Source organism: Rutidosis leptorrhynchoides, chromosome 5 (assembly GCF_046630445.1).
Source record: "Rutidosis leptorrhynchoides isolate AG116_Rl617_1_P2 chromosome 5, CSIRO_AGI_Rlap_v1, whole genome shotgun sequence".
In the NCBI taxonomy this organism is placed as follows: domain Eukaryota; kingdom Viridiplantae; phylum Streptophyta; class Magnoliopsida; order Asterales; family Asteraceae; genus Rutidosis; species Rutidosis leptorrhynchoides.
In genome coordinates this window covers 449,033,564-449,059,768 of record NC_092337.1, presented here as the reverse complement: position 1 = coordinate 449,059,768, position 26,205 = coordinate 449,033,564, and the positions used below count along the sequence as shown (strand labels likewise).

General features: G+C 32.9%; 2 non-coding genes across 2 annotated transcripts; one reads left to right on the top strand and one right to left on the bottom strand.

Annotated features, from left to right (window-relative positions):
* Positions 1-332: 332 nt before the first annotated feature.
* LOC139850809 (small nucleolar RNA R71) lies at positions 333-439 on the bottom strand. The gene has a single exon (XR_011760187.1). It is a non-coding gene; the product is annotated as a small nucleolar RNA R71 (small nucleolar RNA).
* Positions 440-12,125: 11,686 nt separating this feature from the next.
* On the top strand, positions 12,126-12,232 carry LOC139851220 (small nucleolar RNA R71). The gene has a single exon (XR_011760575.1). It is a non-coding gene; the product is annotated as a small nucleolar RNA R71 (small nucleolar RNA).
* The last annotated feature ends 13,973 nt before the right edge of the window (positions 12,233-26,205 follow it).

Sequence of the window (26,205 nt, the reverse complement as noted above, 5' to 3'; positions counted from 1 at the left end):
CTGGCCAAGGTCACGCAATTACTCATCCTGACATTAATGCGCCAGATTATGAAATCAAAGGACAAATTCTACACATGGTGACTAATCAATGCTAATTTAGTGGTGCGCCGAAGGAAGATCCAAATGAACATCTTCGTACCTTTAATAGGATCTGCACACTATTTAAAATAAGAGAAGTTGAAGATGAACAGATATATCTCATGTTATTTCCCTGGACTTTAAAGGGAGAAGCCAAAGATTGGTTGGAATCGTTACCTGAAGGGGCGATTGATACATGGGACGTTTTAGTTGAAAATTTTCTTAAACAATTATTTCCGGCATCTAATGCCGTAAGACTTCAAGGAGAAATTGTTACGTTCACACAGAAACCAAATGAAACTCTATATGAGGCATGGACCAGATTTGAAAAGTTATTAAGAGGATGTCCGCAACATGGTTTAGACACTTGTCAAATAGTACAAATATTCTACCAAGGATGCGACATCACTACAAGAAAAGACATAGATATAGCAGCTGGTGGTTCTATTATGAAAAAAACCGAAACTGATGCTTATAAAATTATTGATAACACTGCTTCCCACTCACATGAGTGGCACCAAGAAAAAGTTATTGTTAGATCATCTAAAGCAGCTAGAGCCGATTCTAGCCATGACGTAGATTCCATTTCAGCAAAGATAGATGCTGTCGAGAGACGAATGGAAAAGATGACTAAAGATATACACTCAATACGAATTAGTTGTGAGCAGTGTGGAGGACCACATTTGATAAAAGATTGTCTCAGTATTGAACTAACAATGGAACAAAGAGAGAATGTTTCATATCTAAACCAAAGGCCTGGAAATAATTATCAGAATAATTATCAACTGCCAAGACCAATTTACAATCAAAACCAGAATTATAACCGAAATATTCCATACAACAACCAACAAGGTCCTAGCAATCAACAAGTATCCAATAATACTTACAATCAGCAAAGATCTAATTTTCAAAACAAACCACCACAAACCGATGATAAAAAGCCAAATTTAGAAGATATGATGATGAAGTTAGTTGAATCTCAAGCACAGTTTTTCACATCTCAAAAACAAACAAATGAACAAAATGCTCAAGCATTTAGAAATCAACAAGCTTCTATTCAAAATTTGGAACAAGAAGTAAGTAACCTAGCAAGGTTAATAGGTGAAAGAAAACCGGGAAGTTTACCTAGTGATACAAATGCTAACCCCCGGAATGAAACAGCTAAAGCCATTACCACAAAAAGTGGTACAACACTTAAACCACCTGAAATACCTGTAATTTCTGATGAAGCTATTCCTACTCCACAAGAACCACAACCTGAGCAAAATAAGGAAAAAGAACCGGTAGTTGAAAAGGTTAATGAAGATAACACAGTTAAGGCTAAACCTTATGTTAAACCATACCAACCACCACTTCCTTACCCGAGTAAAATGAAAAAAGAGAAACTTGAAGCCGAGCAATCCAAATTCTTGGATATGTTTAAGCAGATAAATGTAAATCTTCCTTTCATTGATGTAATTTCAGGAATGCCTAGATATGCTAAATTTCTAAAAGATTTAATATCGAATAGAAAGAAAATGGAAGAACTCTCGGCCGTTACTATGAATGCTAATTGTTCAGCAGTGCTGTTGAATAAGATACCAGAAAAATTATCAGATCCAGGAAGTTTCATAATTCCATGTTTTCTGGGTAGTCTTAGTTCAATAGAAGCATTGGCAGATTTAGGTGTTAGTATAAATTTAATGCCGTATTCACTATACGCTAAACTAGACCTTGGAGAATTGAAACCAAAAAGAATAAGCATACAACTAGCCGATCGATCAATAAAATATCCTAGAGGGATAATGGAGAACATGCTAGTTAAAGTTGGTACTTTAGTATTTCCAGTAGATTTTGTTGTTCTGGACATGGAAGAAGATTCTCAAGTTCCTCTCATATTAGGAAGACCATTCTTAAACACGGCTAAAGCAATGATAGACGTGTTCGGTAAGAAACTGACCCTAAGTATAGAAGACGAGAGTGTTACCTTTTCAGTTGATAGAGCTATGCAACAACCACAATCTGCAGATGATACATGTTATTATATTCAAACTATAGATTCACATGCAGAATTGTTAGAAGAATTTCCAGAATTACAAGGAACAGGAGAATGTTATTTAGGAGAAGGAACTGAACCAATTGATGAAACTGAAATGTTAGCTACACTAATAGCTAATGGATATGAACCAACAACAGAAGAAATTCAAATGCTAAAAGAAGAAGACAGATATCGATACAAATCATCGATAGAAGAACCTCCGAAATTAGAGTTAAAGCCACTTCCAAACCATTTGGAATACGCTTATTTACATGGTGAATATGAATTAACTGTAATAATATCGTCTTCTCTTACTAAAAATGAGAAATCACAACTCATTTCTGTGTTAAAAGCTCATAAACCAGCCATTGCATGGAAGATTCATGATATAAAAGGAATAAGTCCTTCGTATTGCACACATAAAATCCTTATGGAAGAAGGTCATAAAACGTATGTGCAACGCCAACGAAGACTAAATCCTAATATGCAAGATGTTGTTAAGAAAGAAATAATTAAACTGCTAGATGCAGGTTTAATTTATCCAATTTCTGATAGTCCATGGGTAAGCCCAGTTCAATGCGTGCCTAAGAAGGGTGGCATGACTGTCATTACAAATGAGAAAAATGAGCTTATTCCTACTAGGACTGTAACAGGATGGCGTGTATGTGTTGATTATAGAAAATTAAATGACGCCACCAGAAAAGATCACTTTCCCTTACCTTTTATTGATTAAATGTTGGAAAGATTAGCCGGAAATAGTTACTATTGTTTTCTTGATGGTTTTTCCGGATATTTTCAAATTCCAATAGCACCCGAGGATCAAGAGAAAACCACGTTCACGTGCCCTTATGGTACTTTTGCTTACAAACGCATGCCATTTGGACTTTGCAACGCCCCTGCAACCTTTCAAAGGTGCATGATGGCGATTTTTCACGACATGATAGAAGAATGCATGGAAGTTTTCATGGATGACTTTTTAGTCTTCGATGATACATTTGAAACATGTCTAGTTAATCTTGAACGAATGCTTATTAGATGCGAACAATCAAATCTAGTACTTAATTGGGAGAAATGCCATTTCATGGTTAAAGAAGGCATCCTTCTTGGCCATAAAATTTCAAAGGAAGGAATTGAAGTGGATAGAGCTAAAGTAGATGTAATTGCTAAACTTCCACATCCCACCAATGTTAGAGGAGTTAGGAGTTTTCTAGGGCATGCCGGTTTTTACCGACGCTTCATAAAAGATTTTTCTAAAATTGCCACTCCTATGAATAAACTCCTAGAAAAGGATGCTCCATTCGTCTTTTCAGATGAATGCATCAAATCTTTTAATATTCTTAAAGAGAAACTCACTAATGCGCCGATCATGATAACTCCAAATTGGAATCTACCGTTTGAACTAATGTGCGATGCAAGTTATTTTGCAATGGGAGCCGTTTTAGGACAAATGATTGAAAAACGATTTCAACCTATATATTATGCTAGTAAAACATTACAAGGAGCATAAACGAATTACACAACTACTGAAAAAGAACTCCTTGCTATTGTTTTTGCTTTTGACAAATTTCGTTCATATCTCGTTCTAGCTAAAACGGTGGTCTATACCGACCATTATGCTCTTAGATACCTATTTTCGAAACAAGATGCCAAACCAAGATTAATCCGTTGGATCTTACTCTTACAAGAGTTCGATATTGAAATCCGAGATAAAAGGGGAGCAGAAAATCTCGCCGCTGATCATCTTTCTCGTCTTGAAAATCCCGAATTAGAAGTTCTTAATGAATCGGCCATACAAGACAACTTTCCTGATGAATATCTATTGAAGATAGATTATAATGAAATACCATGGTTTGCAGACTATGCAAACTACTTAGTATGTGGATTCTTTGAAAAAGGATTGTCGTACCAAAAACGAAAGAAATTCTTTAGTGATATAAAACACTATATCTGGGAAGATCCATATTTGTTTAAAAGTTGTCCATATGGAATAATACGCCGATGTGTATTCGGAGATGAAGCTAGTAAAATTTTAAACCATTGTCACACAGGACCAATAGGAGGGCATTATGGGCCTCAACTAACAGCAAGGAAAGTTTATGATGCTGGATTCTATTGGCCTACAATTTACAAAGACGCACACCTTCTTTGCAAATCCTGTGATGCTTGTCAAAGGGCCGGAAAAATAAGTCAACGTGATGAAATGCCACAAAATGTCATTCAAGTATGTGAAGTATTTGACATTTGGGGTATTGACTTTATGGGTCCATTTCCAAAATCTCATAATAATCTCTATATTCTCGTAGCCATTGATTATGTATCTAAATGGGCGAAAGCACAAGCTCTCCCAACTAACGATGCACGAGTTGTAGTCAACTTTTTAAAGCGTCTTTTTGCAAGGTTTGGAACACCGAAAGCTTTAATAAGTGATCGGGGAACTCATTTTTGTAATAATCAACTTGAGAAAATTCTTAAAAGATATGGAGTAACTCATAAAATCTCCACCGTATATCATCCACAAACAAGTGGACAAGTTGAAAATACAAACCGGTCATTAAACGGTAAAAAACCCCCTTTATAATAATAATATTACTTATATATATATTTGTATTTTTATAAAATAAAACTAATATAGCGTTAAGCTTTGTTTAAAAGATTCCCTGTGGAACGAACTGGACTTACTAAAAACTACACTACTGTACGATTAGGTACACTGCCTATAAGTGTTGTAGCAAGGTTTAAGTATATCCATTCTATAAATAAATAAATATCTTGTGTAAAATTGTATCGTATTTAATAGTATTTCCTGCTAAAATTTAATAGTATTTTATACCCCTTAGCTTTAACCATCAAGTATTTTTGATATTTTTTTATATTTTTCTGTTTTTTAAATTTTCTGTTTTAATAATTAACTAAAATATTTATATAAATTAAATAAAAACTTATGTTTTAAAAAATAAAAATAGAAATACTTTATAATTTTATAAAAATCTTAAAAATAGATATATATATATATATATATATATATATATATATATATATATATATATATATATATATTTTCATTTTTTTATGTTTTAAATAAAAACAAAATATTTAAATAAGACTTATATTTTTATAAAATAAAAATAAAGAAACTATTAAATACGTAAATACTTGATGGGTTAAATTGATAGACATCAAAATTTTCTGGTTCGTAGTAATAATTGGATTTGTACGTGGACCGGGTTATTGGAGCCAAACAGTACTCAATTATATTGAGACCAAACGAATCCTGCCCCTCTGCTGCATCTTTTGGCTATTCGAAACGTGGGCAAAATTTGAAAAGTCTATTAATTGGATAACTTATATAATTTTTCTTTCCTTTTAAAAACTAATAGGATATTCAGTGAATGCACCGAGCAAGACGTTCACCACCTTTTGTACGTTCACCACCTGTAACTCGATTAAGACATTTAGCTAATATTACCGCCGTTGATTTTTCTTTAGAATCGTCATCCAGTCGACCAAGTACTCCAATTCTAATTTCCGATAATCCATTTTTTGAACCCGACCTCACAATTGAGAATCCGGAGAATATTCAGGGACGATTCATAGATCCTGAACCACTAATCTTTCCTCCGGAACCACCAATCATTCAAACAGAGATTGTTAAGGAACGAACCATTAAATCAGAATCCTCTAGTGATTCCGATTCAACAAATTCAATCATGGAGAATCTGGAACCTTTAAGTATGGAAGACCGAATGCAAGCTAAACGCACTGGCCAAGGTCACGCAATTACTCATCCTGACATTAATGCGCCAGATTATAAAATCAAAGGACAAATTCTACACATGGTGACTAATCAATGCCAATTTAGTGGTGCGCCGAAGGAAGATCCAAATGAACATTGATGATGTAGCGTGAGGGTACGAAATAGTATTATTTTTAATACAAAATACTACAAAATATGACACAAGTTTTATTAATTTACGGATGGGATATACCTAAACCTTGCTACAACACTATAGGCAGTGTACCTAATCGTAGAGTAGTGTAGTTTTTAGTAAGTCCGGTTCGTTCCACAGGGAGCTAGTGATTACGTACTATATTTTTATAAAACTATATTTATATATATATATATATATATATATATATATATATATATATATATATATATATATATATATATATATATATATATATATATATATATATAAGTAGTAATATTATTATAAAAGGGGTTTTTTTTTACCGTTTAATGACCGGTTTGTCGATTTTATATTTTTAAGCGTAAAGATAAATGACAATAATTAAAGTGCGTAAAATATATAAATGACGATAAATAAAATAACAATAAATAAAATTGCGATAGAATATGAAATAAAAGGATTATGCTTATTTAAACTTCCGTAATCATGATGTTTAACGTTTTGATTTTAATTAATTGTTACTCGGGTTAATTGTCCTTTGTCATGGTTTATTTGATACCTATCTGGTTTTTGTCCATAATAGTCCATCGGTCATAAATATAAAGTGCGAGTGTCCTCGTCAAATTACCCTTATACCCGAAGTCAAATATTTCAACTAATTAAGGATTTAAACTGTGACGCAGTTATCACTTCTGTCAACAATTACACCAGTTATCACTGTATGTAATCCACCCCTTTTTTGATTAGATATGAATATTAATTTACCCACTTGATCAGTTTGAATAATCAATTACCCAACCCGAATAATTAATTAAATGATTATAATAGATTCCATATGAACGTCACTAAATAGGACAACCATAATCATTATTAATTATTAGGATAATTAATTTGAAGATAGGTTCGACAGACTCCAATGAGTTGTCACTCAATTAGACAATACCCCCCATCTATTAATAGTCAATAGTCCAATTTCCACAAGTGTCGGTCTTTTGCCCAAACCTTAATTATGGTACAAAATCCAATAACCCCGTCCTAATATTTAGTCAAACATCACGATTACTTCGGCTTAAATAAGCATAATAATAACTTAGTTACGAGACATTAATTTAAAAAGGAAGAACATAACTTACAATGATTATTAATCATGTAGCGTTACACGGACAGAGTTTCGACTTTAAAACCCGTAAAACATTCCTTACAATAACCCAATTATTATTAAAGTTAAACTAAAATTAAAATTAAAATTATAAATATATATATTACATGTAAAGAGAAAGAAAGAAGAAAAGGTGTACATAAATCGATCAAATGAATTGCCTTTTATAGGCAAATATTGAATTAAAATTTTCACTTATGACCCCTTAACTATGCTCAATTAACAACTTTTTATTATTTATTATTATTATTCTTATTATGAATTATTTAAATATTATATTATATTCTTGTGCATAGTTGACTTGTACTTTTAGCTCCGTTGCGTCGAGCGTTGATAGTTGGCTCGGGTACCGGTTCCGGATTTTTGAACGTCATTTCGTATAATTTAATATCTTGTACTTTGCGTTTTGTAACTTGTACTCTTGTCATTTTTAGACGTTTCTCATCAATAAATTGAAGCTTTTGAATTGTATCTTGTACATTTGAGCTTTTTGGACGTTTGTGTCTTCAAATCTTCGTTTTCGCCTTTTGTCTTCGCACTTATTTATTTAAACAATTACAATGAAAATATAATACAATTACATATGAAAACCTATTATTTAGAAGGGATATTGCTATAAAATATATGTTCCTTTTTAGCCTTATCAAATATCCCCACACTTGAGCGTTGCTTGTCCTCAAGCAATACAGAACTTGAAATAAAAACATACATGAATCACTTTTTTATTCATCACACTTTGTACATTAGTGATTTTGATATGGTGGTATAAACAATGATAGTAACGATAGAACCATGGTTAAAGGTGGGTGTGTCATCCACAGTTACCTCGGGTTTAGGTCAACGACACTTGCAATCAAATAGCCGATTTACTTTCGATTTCCAAAGCAAAGTGCACATTTGAAAGGTGGTTTACAGTCCCACATGACTATGAAAATGTAGATCCTTAAGGAAATTGGATCTTTATGAAAACATTTGATCTTTTTAAAAATTTAATCTAGCTTTTACCCTAGATAGGTTTTCCGGAATAACCCTTCACGGGTGTTTGCAAAATATTTTTGTGGGTTGTGTGGGTTTCAGATTTGAAAATTTTAGCTCAACACTTGTGGTTTTGTGTTACCCACTTGCTAACCTTGTATTGGGAAAGCAACATGTCCAGTTTACTTGTTCCGTATATTACCTTTCGGTAAACTACCGTCCGGTTGTAAAGGAAAGCGATGAACAAGAAACTGTTAAGGCAATGTCTAATGACATGCATATGATTATGGTCTTAAAACATGTCGGATGCTAGTACTATCCTTTGTAGGAGCAATAGTAAAGATCATCCTATGATTTTTCGGTCTGGCACAAGGTCCTGTCTCCGACCATGCTATGCAACCACCGTTTCTTACGGTTGACACCCGATTTGATTCAGGTGACCTAATGAATTCTGATGAATTCTCAGGATTTTACGTTCAATGGTAATGAACGCATTGAAAATAGGTTTTCAGAAAACAAATCGGTTTTATTTTTGATCAAAATATTTTCTCGTTCAAGCTCGAGTTTAGATATCATTGAATTCCATGAGTTTGTAATTCTCAATCTTTAAGGTCAATCTCTAGGATTGAGTAATATCAGTCTTAAAAGCTGATTTTTGATCCTTAAGGAGATTATCCTTTCTGGGGATTTGATTCATTAGACTTATCAAGCTAATTTGCACGGTGCCCCCCCATTGTGCGAGATAAATCCTTCTCATGGTTAGGATAAATCTGACCACATGGCGACCCTGTTTGATGCTGAGGTCCGTGGATTTCCTGTTGATTTTAGTGATGACTTTTCTAGATTTTTCGTCAACCTACAGCTGGTCTGGACGACAACTTCATGACCTAAATCAAGAAGCGCGTTTCTTTTTCGGAAGACTTTACGTCCTTTAAATGATGGAATTGATTCATCGTGTAGATCCATCTTTCTTACAGTAAATCGGGTAAACCAGTTAATTTAGTCCAAAGTAAAAGCACCTGCAATAACTTTACAAAAACATGTGATAGATAGTTTTTAATTGAATAACTTGGTACATTCTCCCCACACTTGACTTTTTTCATGCGTCTTTTTATATCTTAATAAATAAATTCAAGCGTTTTAGTTGTTTCTCAATTTATGTCCTTTCCGAGGTAACAATAATTTCGGCATTAACACCTAGTTTTATCCTTCATAAATATGTATAAACATGATTATGAATTCATTTAGTTAAAAAATTTTAAAATTTTCATAATATTTAGAAAATAAGCCAAGTATAAACCCGAGAGAATTTATAACCCTTCCCCACACTTGAGATCATGCAATGCCCTCATTTGCATGAAATCAGACTATAATTATAAATTCATGAGGGTGATTAGTGTAGGAAAGTGATTAAAAATACCCAGTTTGTAATTACAAAGCTCGTCGAATGATAGATGGCGCGCCTCATCGTTCATTCCTTCATTTATTATATCACATTTGTTGTTTTGCATCTTGTCGTCAAAATCAGTAGCTTTTGCTGAACTTAATGTTAGTCTTTGAAAGTGCGTTGTTTTACCGTGTTGTTTACATGATAAAATACAAACATATATACATATTTTTAAAGTTGGGTATATTACCCCACGTTCAAAAATTTATAAAATCAAATATTTTTTTTTTTTGCATACTTTAAATCAATAAAATTAAAAATAATGATGACAAAATTTTTCGCCCCGCCCTCAAGTAAAGTAATTTCGGCTCAACGACCTAGTCTTCAACTCACGACGAATTTTAGAAATCATTTTTTTCAACTTAATGAAATAAAGTAAATTTTTGTTTTTAAATTCACACAAAACTTAAAAAGAAAACATATTAATTTCATATAAAACCTAAAAAACAAAAAAATTCAGAATGGGGGGAGAAAACTAGTTCTTTAGTGTCTGCTAGTGGAAAAGACCAATCGGATTCCATTCTCGGAACTACACGAGAACAGAACAACTAACTCCAAACAGCATTTTCTTTTTAGAATATTTGAATCTCCTCACACTTAGGTAGATGTGGTGTCGAAATTGTGATTAACTTCATCGTCAATTTCTCTTGGACCATAATCAACTTGCATATCTGTGACTTTTGCTTTAAGCCAGTGACCAGCTTTTTCCGTAATATCCACAAATTCAACTAGCTTCGCCTTTTCTTTAGGCGACAGATTGGATACTAACCGGTTATATAACTTAAAGTTCCCCTTACTTTTAGCATCAATAACCCGTTTAAAAAGTTTCTTCATTGAACTGTTAATAACGGGGTCATTTAATTTCGTATCAACTATGGGGTTCTTTATTATCAAGTCATCATTAGGTGTTACTTCATTTTCCCCACACTTAGGCGTTCTATTATTGTTAAGCATTACCGTTGGAGTTGGTAAAACAACATGGTTCTTACCAATCGTTTTTGTCGGTTCAACGGTTTTGGTTTGTGGATATTTATACTTTCGAATCATAAAGGTGATCGATCTCTCATCATTACTAAGTGTCATTCTACCCTTTCTTACATCAAATAACGCCCCGGTGGACGCTAAGAATGGTCGACCTAAAATTAGAGGAACGTTTGAGTCCTCTTCTATGTCAATGACAATGAATTCGACTAGAAAGGTTAAATTACCTACTTGAACGGGTAGGTTGTCAGCAATTCCAACTGGGTGCTTAATGGTTTGATCAAGGAGTCGAACACTCATATCCGTTGGAGTTAACTCACCTACACCTAATCTCTTATATAATGAAAGAGGCATAACACTCACACTTGAACCTAAATCTGCTAGTGCATCATACATGACACAGTCACTAAGTAGACAAGGAACAATAAATTCACCCGGATCACCTACCCTAGGTGGAGGATTTGGTGGAACAGTCTTCACCGGGTTTACTTCTACTGTTTTTGTTTCTTGCACTTTTTTATTCTTCTTCTTCTTCTTTCCAGAGGTATCACAAACTTTATTACCTATTACTTGCTCATACTCAACTCCTTTTCTTGGAAACGGGATGGGTGGTCTGTATGGTGCCACCACTGGCTTTACATACTCGGGTGGTGGTGGTGGTGTAACTTCTTCATTGTTACTTACATCTAAAACCTCCCCATCTTCTGATGCTGGTTTTTCAGAATTTGTTGAAATCATATTAACATTTTCATTCTGAGGATTTACTTCAGTATTACTCGGTAGTTTTCCTTGTTTCCTTTCACTCATCAATCTAACAAGAGTACCTACTTGTTTTTCTAGATTCAAAATAGAAGCTTGTTGAGTTCTAAATGACTGATCAAACCTCTCATTCGTTTGAGTTTGAGTTTCAATAAATTGTATTTGAGATTCAACTAGCTTAAATACCACTTCTTCCAGATTTGACTTTTTCTCTTTGGTTTGTTGTGGTGGTTTATACAAGCCAGGTCTTTGTTGATTGAAAGTGTTGTTTTGAGTTGGTTGGTTATTCGGACCTTGTTGGTTATACGAGTTATTGTCGGGTCCTTTTGGATTGTAAAGAATATTTTGATTTCGATTGAAGTTTGGCCTTGGCGGTTGATAATTATTCTGATAACTATTTTCCAGCCTTTGGTTCATGTAGACAACATTCTCACGTTGTTCCATCGTTTGTTCAATGTAACAGTCTTTCATTAAGTGTGGTCCACCGCATTGCTCACAACTTATTCGTATTGCGTGAATATCTTTATTTATCTTTTCCATTCGTCTCTCGAAAGCATCTATTTTTGCGGAAACGGAATCAAAGTTATGGCTAGAATCGGCTCTAGCCGCTTTAGATGAACGATATATATATCTTTCTCTTGGTGCCACTCATGAGAGTGGGAGGCTGTGTTATCAATAATTTTGTAAGCTTCAGTTGCGGTTTTCTTCATAATGGAACCACCAGCTGTTATGTCGATGTCTTTTCGTGTAGCAACGTTGACACCTTGGTAGAATATTTGTACTATTTGATAAGTATCTAAACCGTGTTGAGGACATCCTCTCAACAACTTTCTAAATCTTGTCCATGCCTCATATAGAGTTTCATTTGACTTTTGTGTGAACGTAACAATTTCTCCTTGAAGTCTCACGACTTTAGATGCCGGAAAGAATCTTTTAAGAAATTTCTCAACTAAAACATCCCATGTGTCAATCGCCCCTTCAGGTAACGATTCTAACCAATCTTTGGCTTCTCCCTTTAAAGTCCAGGGAAACAACATGAGATAGATCTGTTCATCCTCAACTTCTCGGATTTTGAATAGTGTACAGATCCTATTAAACGTACGAAGATGTTCGTTTGGATCTTCCTTCGGCGCACCACTATATTGGCACTGATTAGTTACCATGTGTAGGATTTGTCCTTTGATTTCATAATCTGGCGCATTAATGTCTGGCTTAATAATGGCGTGACCTTGGCCCGTGCGTGTGGCTCTCATTCGGTCTTCCATACTTAGAGGTTCCAGATTTTCCATAATTGAATTTGTTGAATACGAATCACTAGAAGATTCTGATTTAATGGTTTGTGGTTCAGGAGGAATGATTAGTGGTTCTGGATCTTGGAATTGTCCCTGAATATTCTCCGGATTCTCAATTGTGAGGTCGGGTTCAAAAGATGGATTATCGGAAATTTGAGTCGGAGTTCTTGGTCGACTAGATGATGATTCTAAAGAAAAATCAATGGCGACAATATTGGCTAGATGTCTTGATCGAGTTATAGGTGGTGAACGTATGAAAGGTGGTGAACGTTTTACTCGGTGCATTCACTGAATATCCTATTAGTTTTTAAAAGGAAAGAAAAATTATATAAGTTATCCAATTAATAGACTTTTCTGATTTTGCCCACGTTTCGAATAGCCAAAAGATGCAGCAGAGGGGCAGGATTCGTTTGGTCTCAATATAATTGAGTACTGTTTGGCTCCAATAACCCGGTCCACGTACAAATCCAACTATTACTACGAACCAGAAAATTTTGATGTCTATCAATTTAACCACTTAAAATAAATTTTCGTAATTTTAAGAAATTTAGATAAGAAGTAGAATAAAAATCTTATCCTAAAACTAGAATAGCGAGAAATAAGAAAGAAAAAAAAAACGCGTCGAAAAAGGTCGAAAAATAAAAGGTCGAAAAATAGGTGTCGAAAAATAAAAATAAGAAAGTAGCGCGAAAAACGGCGTCGCAAAATTCTAAAGCACATAAATCTTAGTCTAAGGAATAAGCACTTAAGGGATTTTACGGCAAACCTAAAAATTCTAGAAATAAAAATAACTATGGCAAAACTAAACTTAATACTAAAAATTGTAACTAGAGTCTAAAAATCTAAAGGTAATAAAAAAAAACTTTTTTTTAATTTTTTTTTATATTTCGTTTTTTAAGGATTTTAAAATTTTTAAAAAAAAAAAATTTTTTTTATATATTTTTTTTTAAAAACTTTTTAAAAAAAAAAATTTTCTTTAAAAAAACGATTTTTTTACAATTTTTTTTTAAATGAATTTTTTTTCTTTAAAAAAATGATTTTTTTACACAATTTTTTTTAAAGGAATTAATAATTTTTTTATTATTATTTTTTTTTAAACTTTTTTTTAACTCATTTACTATTCATGAATAGTAAATGAAAAGAAATTAATTAATTTACTATTCACATGAAAGCGACATGATAGAAATTATTAATTGCAAGTTACATAATATATCCCTGAAATATTTAATAAATACGACTTTTTAAAATTTTTAAAACTTTTACGATTCAAAATAGTAAAGGAAAGAAATTAATTAATTTACTATTCACATGAAAGCGACATTATAGAAATTATTAATTATAAGTTACATAATATACCCTTGAAATATTTAATAAATACGACTTTTTAAAACTTTTAAAACTTTTATGTATCAAATTTGATTCTAAAATATTATTATATTATTATATTTTATTTCAATATTATTATATTATTATATTTATTAAATTATTATATTTAAATTAATATATCTTTAATCAATCAAAAACTAAAAAAAAAACTTAAATACCCTGTGAAAACACAAAAAGTGTCCCCGAAATTACTTTTTTTATAACTATATTTTTACAGATATAAATTAAAAATATAGCGTTTTAGCGCTCCCCGGCAGCGGCGCCAAAAACATGATGATGTAGCGTGAGGGTACGAAATAGTATTATTTTTAATACAAAATACTACAAAATATGACACAAGTTTTATTAATTTACGGATGGGATATACCTAAACCTTGCTACAACACTATAGGCAGTGTACCTAATCGTAGAGTAGTGTAGTTTTTAGTAAGTCCAGTTCGTTCCACAGGGAGCTAGTGATTACGTACTATATTTTTATAAAACTATATTTATATAAATATATATATATATATATATATATATATATATATATATATATATATATATATATATATATATATATATATATATATATATATATATATATATATATATATAAGTAGTAATATTATTATAAAAGGGGGTTTTTTTACCGTTTAATGACTGGTTTGTCGATTTTATATTTTTAAGCGTAAAGATAAATGACAATAATTAACGTGCGTAAAATATATAAATGACGATAAATAAAATAACAATAAATAAAATTGCGATAGAATATGAAATAAAAGGATTATGCTTATTTAAACTTCCGTAATCATGATGTTTAACGTTTTGATTTTAATTAATTGTTACTCGGGTTAATTGTCCTTTGTCATGGTTTATTTGATACCTATCTGGTTTTTGTCCATAATAGTCCATCGGTCATAAATATAAAGTGCGAGTGTCCTCGTCAAATTACCCTTATACCCGAAGTCAAATATTCCAACTAATTAAGGATTTAAACTGTGACGCAGTTATCACTTCTGTCAACAATTACACCATTTATTACTGTATGTAATCCACCCCTGTTTTGATTAGATATGAATATTAATTTACCCACTTGATCAGTTTGAATAATCAATTACCCAACCCAAATAATTAATTAAATGATTATAATAGATTCCATATGAACGTCACTAAATAGGACAACCATAATCATTATTAATTATTAGGATAATTAATTTGAAGATAGGTTCGACAGACTCCAATGAGTTGTCACTCAATTAGACAATACCCCCATCTATTAATAGTCAATAGTCCAATTTCCACAAGTGTCGGTCTTTTGCCCAAACCTTAATTATGGTACAAAATCCAATAACCCCGTCTTAATATTTAGTCAAACATCACGATTACTTCGGCTTAAATAAGCATAATAATAACTTAGTTACGAGACAATAATTTAAAAAGGAAGAACATAACTTACAGTGATTATTAATCATGTAGCGTTACACGGACAGAGTTTCGACTTTAAAACCCGTAAAACATTCCTTACAATAACCCAATTATTATTAAACTTAAACTAAAATTAAAATTAAAATTAAAATTATAAATATATATATATTACATGTAAAGAGAAAGAAAGAAGAAAAGGTGTACATAAATCGATAAAATGAATTGCCTTTTATAGGCAAATATTGAATTGAAATTTTCACTTATGACCCCTTAACTATGCTCAATTAACAACTTTTTATTATTTATTATTATTCTTATTATGAATTATTTAAATATTATATTATATTCTTGTGCATAGTTGACTTGTACTTTCAGCTCCGTTGCGTCGAGCGTTGATAGTTGGCTCGGGTACCGGTTCCGGATTTTTGAACGTCATTTCATATAATTTAATATCTTGTACTTTGCGTTTTGTAACTTGTACTCTTGTCATTTTTAGACGTTTCTCATCAATAAATTGAAGCTTTTGAATTGTATCTTGTACATTTGAGCTTTTTGGACGTTTGTGTCTTCAAATATTCGTTTTCGCCTTTTGTCTTCGCACTTATTTATTTAAACAATTACAAGGAAAATATAATACAATTACATATGAAAACCTATTATTTAGAAGGAATATTGCTATAAAATATATGTTCCTTTTTAGCCTTATCAAACATCTTCGTACCTTTAATAGGATCTGCACACTATTTAAAATAAGAGAAGTTGAAGATGAACAGATATATCTCATGTTATTTCCCTGGACTTTAAAGGGAGAAGCCAAAGATTGGTTGGAATCGTTACCTGAAGGGGCGGTTGATACATGGGACGTTTTAGTTGAAAAATTTCTTAAACAATTCTTTCCGGCATCTAAAGCCGTAAGACTTCAAGGAGAAATTGTTACGTTCACACAGAAACCAAATGAAACTCTATATGAGGCATGGACCAGATTTGGAAAGTTATTAAGAGGATGTCCGCAACATGGTTTAGACACTTGTCAAATAGTACAAATATTCTACCAAGGATGCGACATCACTACAAGAAAAGACATAGATATAGCAGCTGGTGGTTCTATTATGAAGAAAACCGAAACTGATGCTTATAAAATTATTGATAACACTGCTTCCCACTCACATGAGTGGCACCAAGAAAAAGATATTGTTAGATCATCTAAAGCAGCTAGAGCCGATTCTAGCCATGACTTAGATTCCATTTCAGCAAAGATAGATGCTGTCGAGAGACGAATGGAAAAGATGACTAAAGATATACACTCAATACGAATTAGTTGTGAGTAGTGTGGAGGACCACATTTGATAAAAGATTGTCTCAGTATTGAACTAATAATGGAACAAAGAGAGAATGTTTCATATCTAAACCAAAGGCCTGGAAATAATTATCAGAATAATTATCAACCGCCAAGACCAATTTACAATCAAAACCAGAATTATAACTGAAATATTCCATACAACAACCAACAAGGTCCTAGCAATCAACAAGTATCCAATAATACTTACAATTAGCAAAGACCTAATTTTCAAAACAAACCACCACAAACCGATGATTAAAAGCCAAATTTAGAAGATATGATGACGAAGTTAGTTGAATCTCAAACACAGTTTTTCACATCTCAAAAACAAACAAATGAACAAAATGCTCAAGCATTTAGAAATCAACAAGCTTCTATTCAAAATTTGGAACAAGAAGTAAGTAACCTAGCAAGGTTAATAGGTGAAAGAAAACCGGGAAGTTTACCTAGTGATACAAATGCTAACCCCCGGAATGAAACAGCTAAAGCCATTACCACAAGAAGTGGTACAACATTTAAACCACCTGAAATACCTGTAATTTCTGATGAAGCTATTCCTACTCCACAAGAACCACAACCTGAGCAAGATAAAGAAAAAGAACCGGTAGTTGAAAAGGTTAATGAAGATAACACAGTTAAGGCTAAACCTTATGTTAAACCATACCAACCACCACTTCCTTACCCGAGTAAAATGAAAAAAGAGAAACTTGAAGCCGAGCAATCCAAATTCTTGGATATGTTTAAACAGATAAATGTAAATCTTCTTTTCATTGATGTAATTTCAGGAATGCCTAGATATGCTAAATTTCTGAAAGATTTAATATCGAATAGAAAGAAAATGGAAGAACTCTCGACCGTTACTATGAATGCTAATTGTTCAGCAGTGCTGTTGAATAAGATACCAGAAAAATTATCAGATCCAGGAAGTTTCACAATTCCATGTTTTCTGGGTAGTCTTAGTTCAATAGAAGCATTGGCAGATTTAGGTGCTAGTATAAATTTAATGCCGTATTCACTATACGCTAAACTAGACCTTAGAGAATTGAAACCAACAAGAATAAGCATACAACTAGCCGATCGATCAATAAAATATCCTAGAGGGATAATGGAGAACATGCTAGTTAAAGTTGGTACTTTAGTATTTCCAGTAGATTTTGTTGTTCTGGACATGGAAGAAGATTCTCAAGTTCCTCTCATATTAGGAAGACCATTCTTAAACACGGCTAAAGCAATGATAGACGTGTTCGGTAAGAAACTGACCCTAAGTATAGAGGACGAGAGTGTTACCTTTTCAGTTGATAGAGCTATGCAACAACCACAATCTGCAGATGATACATGTTATTATATTCAAACTATAGATTCACATGCAGAATTGTTAGAAGAATTTCCAGAATTACAAGGAACAGGAGAATGTTATTTAGGAGAAGGAACTGAACCAATTGATGAAACTGAAATGTTAGCTACACTAATAGCTAATGGATATGAACCAACAATAGAAGAAATTCAAATGCTAAAAGAAGAAGACAGATATCGATACAAATCATCGATAGAAGAACCTCCGAAATTAGAGTTAAAGCCACTTCCAAACCATTTGAAATACGCTTATCTACATGGTGAATCTGAATTACCTGTAATAATATCGTCTTCTCTTACTGATAATGAGAAATCACAACTCATTTCTGTGTTAAAAGCTCATAAACCAGCCATTGCATGGAAGATTCATGATATAAAAGAAATAAGTCCTTCGTATTGCACACATAAAATCCTTATAGAAGAAGGTCATAAAACGTATGTGCAACGCCAACGAAGACTAAATCCTAATATGCAAGATGTTGTTAAGAAAGAAATTATTAAACTGCTAGATGCAGGTTTAATTTATCCAATTTCTGAGAGTCCATGGGTAAGCCCAGTTCAATGCGTGCCTAAGAAGGGTGGCATGACTGTCATTACAAATGAGAAAAATGAGCTTATTCCTACTAGGACTGTAACAGGATGGCGTGTATGTATTGATTATAGAAAATTAAATGACGCCACCAGAAAAGATCACTTTCCCTTACCTTTTATTGATCAAATGTTGGAAAGATTAGCCGGAAATAGTTACTATTATTTTCTTGATGGTTTTTCCGGATATTTTCAAATTCCAATAGCACCCGAGGATCAAGAGAAAACCACGTTCACGTGCCCTTATGGTACTTTTGCTTACAAACGCATGCCATTTGGACTTTGCAACGCCCCTGCAACCTTTCAAAGGTGCATGATGGCGATTTTTCACGACATGATAGAAGAATGCATGGAAGTTTTCATGGATGACTTTTTATTCTTCGGTGATACATTTGAAACATGTCTAGTTAATCTTGAACGAATGCTTATTAGATGCGAACAATCAAATCTAGTACTTAATTGGGAGAAATGCCATTTCATGGTTAAAGAAGGTATCGTTCTTGGTCATAAAATTTCAAAGGAAGGAATTGAAGTGGATAGAGCTAAAGTAGATGTAATTGCTAAACTTCCACATCCCACCAATGTTAGAGGAGTTAGGAGTTTTCTAGGGCATGCCGGTTTTTACCAACGCTTCATAAAAGATTTTTCTAAAATTGCCACTCCTATGAATAAATTCCTAGAAAAGGATGCTCCATTCGTCTTTTCAGATGAATGCATCAAATCTTTTAATATTCTTAAAGAGAAACTCACTAATGCGCCGATCATGATAACTCCAAATTGGAATCTACCGTTTGAACTAATGTGCGATGCAAGTGATTTTGCAATGGGAGCCGTTTTAGGACAAAGGATTGAAAAACGATTTCAACCTATATATTATGCTAGTAAAACGTTACAAGGAGCACAAACGAATTACACAACTACTGAAAAAGAACTCCTTGCTATTGTTTTTGCTTTTGACAAATTTCGTTCATATCTCGTTCTAGCTAAAACGGTGGTCTATACCGACCATTCTGCTCTTAGATACCTATTTTCAAAACAAGATGCCAAACCAAGATTAATCCGTTGGATCTTACTCTTACAAGAGTTCGATATTGAAATCCGAGATAAAAGAGGAGCAGAAAATCTCGCCGCTGATCATCTTTCTCTTCTTGAAAATCCCGAATTAGAAGTTCTAAATGAATCGGCCATACAAGACAACTTTCCTGATGAATATCTATTGAAGATAGATTATAATGAAATACCATGGTTTGCAGACTATGCAAACTACTTAGTATGTGGATTCCTTGAAAAAGGATTGTCGTACCAAAAACGAAAGAAATTCTTTAGTGATATAAAACACTATTTCTGGGAAGATCCACATTTGTTTAAAAGTTGTCCAGATGGAATAATACACCGATGTGTATTCGGAGATGAAGCTAGTAAAATTTTAAACCATTGTCACACAGGACCAACAGGAGGGCATTATGGGCCTCAACTAGCAGCAAGGAAAGTTTATGATGCTGGATTCTATTGGCCTACAATTTACAAAGATGCGCACCTTCTTTGCAAATCCTGTGATGCTTGTCAAAGGGCCGGAAAAATAAGTCAACGTGATGAAATGCCAAAAATTGTCATTCAAGTATGTGAAGTATTTGACATTTGGGGTATTGACTTTATGGGTCCATTTCCAAAATCTCATAATAATCTCTATATTCTCGTAGCCATTGATTATGTATCTAAATAGGCGGAAGCACAAGCTCTCCCAACTAATGATGCACAAGTTGCAGTCAACTTTTTAAAACGTCTTTTTGCAAGGTTTGGAACACCGAAAGCTTTAATAAGTGATCGGGGAACTCATTTTTGTAATAATCAACTTGAGAAAATTCTTAAAAGATATGGAGTAACTCATAAAATCTCCACCGCATATCATCCACAAACAAGTGGACAAGTTGAAAATACCAACCGAGCTTTAAAATGTATTCTAGAGAAAACCGTAGGAACAAATCCGAATGAATGGTCCATAAAATTGGAGGATGCACTCTGGGCTTTTAGAACAGCCTACAAAACTCCAATTGGAACCACACCTTTTAGACTCGTTTATGGAAAAGCATGTCATCTTCCAGTAGAAATTGAACACAAAGCATTTTGGGCTTTGAAGACATGTAATCTTGATTTACATGAAGCCGGACGTCTACGGTTAAGTCAATTAAATGAATTAGAAGAATTAAGACATGAAGCATACGAAAATTCCTTAATCTATAAGGAAAGAACGAAGAAATGGCATGATAAAAGAATCAGAAGTTCAAAAGAATTCAAAGAAGGAGACAGAGTTCTTCTTTTCAATTCACGATTCAAGTTATTTCCTGAAAAATTGAAATCAAGATGGTCTGGACCATTCATAGACAAAAGAGTTTTCCCATACGGAACAGTAGAATTAATAAATTCAAATGGGATTGAATTTAAAGTTAATGGTCACAGAGTTTAACATTACATACATGGTCCGATGGAAGTTGACAATGAAGTTAATCATAATTTCACCACCCAAGAAAACCTTCAAAATGAAAACATAAATATGTTATCAACAACATATGAAAAATCAAAATTGGAATATAGGGAGGAGTCAAATTTGAGTGATGAAGAAGAATTCTTATACAAACCTCCCATTCCAAGAAACGAAGAAAAATGTGAACAAGAAGTTCAAATAGAAGTGAAAGAACCAAGAAAAGAACACCCAAAAAAGGTTTACAAACCAACTCAACTTACTAAAGCTGGAGACCCGGGTGAATTTATCATTTCTTGCTTGCTTAATGATGGTGCTGTATATAATGGACTCGCAGATTTAGGAGCAAGTGCAAATATTATGCCTCTTTCCTTATACAAAAGATTAGGCATGGGTAAATTAAAACCAACCAAAATAGGTGTTCAATCATTTGACTAAACCATTAAACACCCGGTTGGAATAGAAAATAATTTACTCGTTAACGTGGGAAGTTTGACCTTTGTTGCAAACTTCATAGTGATTAATATGGAGGAAAACCTTGATAGTATCATGGTCTAATGCTACACACTTTGATCACTAAACGTAATAATGACACACTTCCAAATGAAATAGTATCATTAATCAGAGGTAAATTGGACGGAGTAAGAAAAGAATCCAGATGCGAAGATAATAAGTTACAATTTGGTAAAGGAAAATCAAAATCCGCAGCGAAAAGAAGAGCACGACACCTTTAAAAATGTCACAAATGCGGAAAATGGTCACACGAAGGTAAATGTTCAAATAATCAAACCTATTCAAACACCGAATTTGTTACTTTATGTGTGACGATCGCTCTAAATCCATATGGACGAACACGTCATTCATTGATTTCATTGCGAGGTATTTGACCTCTATGTGATACATTTTGTAACATTGTATTCGTTTGAAAAGGTATTTCATAAATGAATATATAAATTCCAGGTTTTTAACATCTGATGATTCCTACTTATAGACAATCACTATTTAAATGGTTTACAATAATACATCTGTTGACAATACAGTCAAAATAAGATACATGGTAATGGTTTGGTGAATGCAAGTTTCTTGTATATAGCATGTATGACTCCAAGCACATATCTTGTATCACGTATAAGCAAACAGTGGAAGACTTCTAGAATCCTGAGAATAAACATGCTTCAAGTGTCAACACAAAGGTTGGTGAGTTCATAGTTTTAATATTACACATAATCCGTATATCAATGTGGATTACAAAAGTTCAGTTGTTTTATTCAAAACGTTTATCAATAGGTTTTACATAAAAGGGGGATCACAAGATTTCAGTTGTTTCATCCGAAACGTTTATCAATCGGTTCTACAAAATTGAGCACCCTGGTAACTAAACTTTAACGTTTATATAATTTGTACCCTTTGTATAATCATCTTAATAATACACGTAAACCAACGTGTACGCTTCTTAAATAGCATACGCCCGTTAAAAGGCTAGTGCTCTAGCTCGGACGGGGATATCAAGCCCTATGGATCCATATACTACTACTCGCGCCCACCAGTTCTTATAACTGGCAGTTAACAGTTACCAAAGCTAAGGGATTTTCGGTTCAAACTCAGTGTAGAATTTAGTATGTACTTGTATCCATTGCGTTTAAAATAAAGTGCATGTATTCTCAGCCCAAAAATATAGATTGCAAAAGCAATTAAAAAGGGATCAATGAAACTCACACATATAAATATTGTATATCGGTTAATAAAGCATTTGCATGTATTCACAGCCCAAAAATGTAGAGAGTAAAAGGGATCTTATGAAACTCACACATATAAATATTGTATATCGGTTAATAAAGCATTTGCATGTATTCTCAGCCCAAAAATGTAGAGAGTAAAAGGGATCTTATGAAACTCACTGTTTAATATTGATATACAATATTGTAGGAAAGCACGTAGACGCATCGGAGATGATAAACACGAGGTTTGATTCACAAAAATACCCCCGAACATTACCCATGATTTTCTTGGCAATAACCCATAATTTTCTTAGCTCTAGCTCGCTTGGAAACCATTTTGAAAGTGACAAGCTCATAACCTCGTCGTAGTATTTTATGTATAATACTAATTAATAATAATAATAAGATTATTAATAATATTAATCTTAATAATAATAATAATAATAATAATAATAATAATAATAATAATAATAATAATAAAATAAATACGGAGCAATATGTATGTGTGTGTGTTAATGTGTCGAGCAAAATGCCATTTTATAGCATCAGGCCAGACTTTTGCCTCCATGCGATCGCATGGATTTATAGGCTTGTGGCCATGCGATCGCATGGCCTCAGATTCCAGCTCACAAATTTTTGTTTTCTTGTTTGTCGACATAATATTAAATTAATATAAATATAATATATATAATTTATATAATTAATTATATATTATATTAAATTCACGTGCATAGTTGACTTGTAATTTTTGTTCCGATAAGTCGTACGTCATCACTCGACTTATGTCCCGGTTTCGGTTTTTCGAATGTCCTTTCGTACCTTTAGAACACTTGCATTTTACGTTTCGTGTCACGTACCTTTGTCAAAATATAGCCTTAAATTATTCATAAACTATACCACTCATAGTATAACTTAAACTTTCAAATGTTTTGGTCATTTACTTCTATAAATCATCGTCTCGCTATTTGTTAATATATATATAATATATACATTTTCATTTTGAAATAGTATTTTTACTGTAGCAAAGTTACTGTAGCAAAGTCAAACTTTTACTGTAGCAAATAGTGATTTTCGAAAACACTGTAGCATTTTGAGTAATGTGGCAATTTGAAAACACTGTAGCAAATTAGTGTTTAACTGGTTCATCTTAAACGCTTTAGTTAACTTATATAAATATCAATTGAATCAATAAACGAATGTTACTATCGTTTATTATATATATGTATATATCTTTTTAATATACATAAATCATTTTTAAATACACATTGGAAGTTATTTATAAATAAATTTTAATAATAAATATTTCAACTTATCATATACATTCAAATAGATATTTAAACCAATAAGTTTAATGTACGGTATCAAACAATTAATACATTGTTACCTTTTCATGTTATAGTATATATGTATCTACTTACATATAATTGTTCGCGAATCGTCGAAAACAAACGAAGGGTATTTAAATATATAAAAGTAATTCAAAAATTTTGAGATTCAGTTTTACACACTTTGCTTATCGTGTTGGAAATGTTAATCATACAAAGATTAAGTTTAAATTTAGTCGAAATTTCTGGGTCATCACAATTTGAAACTTGTTTAGTTACTAATAATGATTATTTTGACATGTTATTTGAGTTGAATGCTTATGAACTTGGTGAACATTTTCATATAGCTTATTTGAAAAAGTATAGATTTGATAAAAATATGAAAATGAGCATAAGTTTGATATAAATTGAACATGTCATTGTAATTATTTTGCTTGATGATTTTGCTGACACTAATGCATATTTGGATGGACAAAAATTGTGTTTGACGTGTTTTGCAGACTGAAAGGGGTGAATCTTCATCCCAAGCTCGCATTGCTCCTCCTGAGAATGCGGAACAACAATATGTTGATAACCATTACAAACAAGATATACCTCATCCAGTTATAACATTTTCAGATATGCACGTGGAAAATTTGCAACCGAACTTGAGATTAGACAGACGTTGGATAGATTATCCAAAATACCAAAGTGGCTTGCATACTCTTCATTCTAAAGCTATTGAAGTACCTAGGGTAATAGAATGAGAACCGTTAGAGGTCGTAGAATTGGCCGAGCCAATTAGGGAATTACTTACTCAGAGGTATTCTACTTTTAACGATTGGGTACGATTATTCAACATGCGTAGACCTGTATATAAAGTATGGTGTGAAGAATTATTGTGTAGTATAGAAATAAATGATCGGGTAGCTAGTTTATCCGATCAAACTTTTATTAGATTTTTGTTAGAAGGTTCGATGCGCCACTTGTCTCTACTAGACATGGCTCAGGCCTTACGTATATATACGCCTGAGGAGCTAGCATCTGCCGATTGTCGAAGGTTGATATTAAATGGTAGGAAGATTGATGAAAATTTTGATACGCATGGTGTATGGAGTCAAATGACTAGCCATCACCGATTTAAAGAGGGAAATTACTCTTATTTGGATATAGATAGAGCTGAGTGAAGAGTAATTCACAGGTTTCTAGCGAACTCGATTACACAGCGAGGTAAAAATAAGGAAAAGGTAAATGAGCAAGATTTTATTTTACCACATGTGTATTCGAGACCCACAAAGCGCTGTAAGTATACCTTATTGTGTGGGTTATTATTTATCAGCTATGGTTAGGGGGATGAGACCGCACAGTATAATAGGAGGTGGTATATTTATTACATTAATTGCTGAGTATCTCAATGTGGATATAAGTCGGGGGATTATTAATCGAAGAACCAGAACCCCACGATACAATTGGTTTAAATGTATATCATGGTGCTAAGGTTTTGAAGAGGCGAAATAATGCCGCAGTAAGATATAATGGAAGACATCCACAGGTTGAGAGAAATCAACAGCCAGGTAATGTGGGAGGGGGAAATGAAATGACAGAAATGCAAAGGTTTATAGCTTCACAAGAGTATGAAAATGCTAGACATCGAGCATTTGAAGATTGGCAAGTTCATCAAAACCAAATCATAGCTCATTGCCAACATATAGGTAGAAACTATATTCCTACTCCAACGCCCGTATTTCCTCCCTGGTCTATAGAGATCCAACCACCATATCCTACTTATAACCCAGCTGAAGCATTTTATAACACATACGGTTATGCATGGAACCCCTACTGGTATCAGTATCAACCCTAGTTTATTTAGTTTTATTTATTTTATTTTTGTAATGTCACTACATTTAACACTTATGTTGATATTGTAATAGTTTTTATAATTTTCTAACTTTTATTATTAGATTTTAATAATTTTTGAATGTGGGGTAATATACCAAACTTCAAAAATA